Source organism: Lygodium microphyllum, chromosome 12, assembly GCF_053477565.2.
Source record: "Lygodium microphyllum isolate KBCC chromosome 12, Lygodium_microphyllum_v1.1.10, whole genome shotgun sequence".
In the NCBI taxonomy this organism is placed as follows: Eukaryota; Viridiplantae; Streptophyta; class Polypodiopsida; order Schizaeales; family Lygodiaceae; genus Lygodium; species Lygodium microphyllum.
Window position 1 is genome coordinate 107600970 of NC_141146.1, and position 3876 is coordinate 107604845.

Here is a 3876-nt window from a genome sequence, read left to right on the forward strand (position 1 = left end):
CATGAGACTCATCTATATGTGTACAACTACAATGTTATGAATAATGAGAAGACTAAAAAATTGGAAATTCAAAAGTGGAAATTGTATCACATTTAGAGAGATTATACTCCCACGAGACTCATCTATATGCGTACAACAATGACAATGTTATGAATAATGAGAAGACCAAAAAATTGGAAATATAATTTTTTTTGCAATTTTCCAATATTAGCCACTAAACTCATCCTTGATTAGGGAATATGCCATTTGAGAGCTCTAGTGGTAAGGTTTCATCTCTCTTAAAAAACTTATCCCTAGTTAACTTGAGTTACATGGCTGACTTTTAGATTTGTTGCGTTATGAGATGCTTCAATTCACATCATGTATCTTTTTTTTCTAAAATTTATTGTGTTTTTTCTCTCTTTGTTTTGATGCATAAAACAAGGTTGGATGGGAGCCTTTAGTGATACCTAAGAAAAAGTGAGTAGGTGCTTCCCCTTCATCATAAGCACAGAATAAAAAAGGCCGTGTTTTCTTCTTAGTTTTTCCATAGCCACGAAGAATCACCTAGGTATACTTGCTTACAGAACATATTCTTGTGATGGCATACAAAAACATGCTAATCCACTACCTTAAGCTCCCAAAATGACACATGTAGCATCCCTCTAAAAAAATTCAAATAAAAATATACATAATGTAAAGTTACATGAAGTGCATTTATTAACCCATGATGTTTTGGAAAAATGTCAGTCAACGTAATAAAAATCCCATTTCTTTTGAACTCACTTGGCATATTACATGTTCTATAAGGTTCCCCTTCATAATCAAAAATAATGATATGGAGATCGCATGTAGCACATTCCCATAAATATTTGAATTGTATGTACTACATGGTTTAATACTAGAAACATGATATAAAGTTGATTCATGAGAATCCAAAAATGTAAAGTTACCTCATATAACAAATAAACAAGTCAAAAACAAACATACGAAAACCCTATACAATAACAAATAGGAACAAAGAACCTAAGTTATAAAGTACCTCTAAATGAGTAATAGCAACCTACTATGAGAAGAAATTTGCATAAGGGTAGTGGTAGTGGAAAAAGGTACACTTTAAGCTAGCCTTTACGTTTCATTCTCATAAGCAAGGATACAGAGGATGTCTCTAAACAAGATGCGGTAGAGGCATGCATAACACAATTACCATGAGTAATAATTCACAAATATGGTTGCCTTTTTAAGAATATTGAGGTAGGGTCACACAAGGTATCACCTTTGGATTTAGGAAAGAAGTACCCATGAGAAACACATTATAATATGGTGAGAACTATAAAAAGTTATTTAGAGAGGTGATCTAATGTTTTAAGAAGGAACCCTAACAAAGAGAGATTTGTATAGTGGTAGTGGAGAAAGGTACACTTTAAGCTAGCCTTTACGTTTCATTCTCATAAGCAAGGATACAGAGGATGTCTCTAGACAAGATGCAATAGAGGCATGCATAACACAATTACCATGAGCAATAATTAGCAAATATGGTTGCCTTTTTAAGAATATTGAGGTAGGGTTACACAAGGTATCACCTTTGGATTTAGGAAAGAAGTACCCATGAGAAACACACTATAATGTAGTGAGAACTATAAGAAGTTATTTAGAGAGGTGATCTAATGTTTTAAGAAGGAACCCTAACAAAGAGAGATTGGTCACTCATACCTCAAGGATTAGAACTTGGTGATGATAACTATGGACCCAATAAAAATTTTATAATATATGGAATTCTTGTCCAATAAAATTTCAATATTTGTAATAGCAAACATATATAATTACTTATTTGTGTGAGGACCTTTACTGATGGTCTTAAGTTGTACCTAGTAGAAAAAGTTGGTATGCTGACAAAGGTCAATAAAATACAAGATCACCCCTAAAGGCCTTCCAAATAAGTCCATAATTGTTGTAAGAATTTGGGAATACATTGTTTTGTAGCTCTATGCATGCTTTCAGAAACATATAGTACTATCTATTGAAAATGTAGCAAAATCTATAGAAAAAGTGCATGAACCTACTATATGAAGTAAGGAACTTTTCCATGTTGTACCATCATAGTCCCACTTTATAATGGTACATGTTGAAGACCCATTGTCTCATGAGAATCCCTAAGTTCTTTAACTTTAGGAGGAAAATAATAGTCTTAAAAAATATCAAGATTTCTTGAATGATTGACAAAAACATTAAGAAATTGCATAGCCTACTTTCCATCATGGCTTTTATCTCTTGCACATATGCTAAACCATAATCCAAAACTTTGGTTTCCATGTATAGTGCTACCCAAGGATCACAACATATGCAGAAGAATCTTTTACAAAGAATTATTTTCATCTTGAACATCCCTAATAATAACTTTCATATGAGCACATATTGCATACAGATTCTAAGGTGCATTATTAGTAGCATGCATCCCCCATCAATATTCCATATCCATTGGAAATTTTCCATTTTGATAAAAACTCACAACCATAACATATTCTAGACCCATGAATAATCAAAGCAATACAATGCATCTCAGGATCTCCCAACTTAACTAGCATCTCATCCAACGGTTGCTTTAGCATAGTTGATGGGATCTCAATTGGGTCGGCATTGGCTATGGCACTAGCCGGACCTCATGCTCATAATAGACAAACATACCCACACGGCCTCGCAGGCCAAGAGCGTCTATCTATTGCTAAAGGACGAACTGTCCTAAAGCCTAATCTATGCATTTATAGTTTTGTAGTCCAACGTTTCCCTTTCTATAAACTCCACAGAGGGAGAACCCTTACACATGGGCAATAAATGCCATGATAATCACATACATGGAAGGCAACCTCTCAGTGGAATCACCGCACGGCCCCATTGCAGCTCTCCTACATCGCAGGGACTAGCCCATTGATGTGTTGCTCAACATATAGAACAAACGAACAAACTCCACTCTTCCATTTTGAAAGTATTCCAGGAGATACCATGTTTCCTTACCAAATAATCCCCCAAGAAATGAACATCTATCCTACGGCTTAGGTTCCCTTTCCACACTCAAGCGTGGGTCATCATAATCGAAAACATGTGCTATGCATCCAGTCCTTTATATATTGATACCATGGTTGACATGCACATGCAAAAGTGGATGATCCTAAAGTGCTCAAACATAATTTTCAATCAAAAACGTGTGGTACACAACTAGGCTTTCCAATGCTCATTCACTAACTCGTTGCGGCGATGTAAGGATAGCACCGAGACAACACTCATGCTACTATCCTCTTAATTAAAATACACAAACTCTATATCATGATATGCATCAAAAAATCAGCAATAATTAGTATGCAAATTGCACCATTCAAACATCCCAACCCCCTACATTTAGGTATTGCTTTCGTTGCATAGGTGTAGAGGTTCATTTTGTCATGTTTTGATGTATGAAAAGCGTTAGATCACGAACTTTGACAAAGAGATAGGGAAAACTGAGGCTAAACCTCATGCTTTGCCACTACCATATATCCACAAACAATCATTATATTTTTTCTTATTTTTGTGAGGCGTATTTCTACTTTTTTCCTTATTTTTCCAATTTTCTTGATTTATTTGGAAATAAAATATGATATTTTCTGATTTTTCTTATTCCAATCACTTCAGCATACTAACATTCAATTTTTTTTCCATTTCCCCCCCCCCGCAGGAACACATTTCACCCACCCAAAACGACAAAACTACCATTTTACCACTTAAAAACCGCATTTCGGGTTTACGGGAATTAAAAAGCACATGTAAATCATTGCAAAATCAAGATTTTCTGATAAACAATACTTAATCATGATGCAACCAGTACTCAAACAAATTTTCATGCAATAATAATATCATTACTAT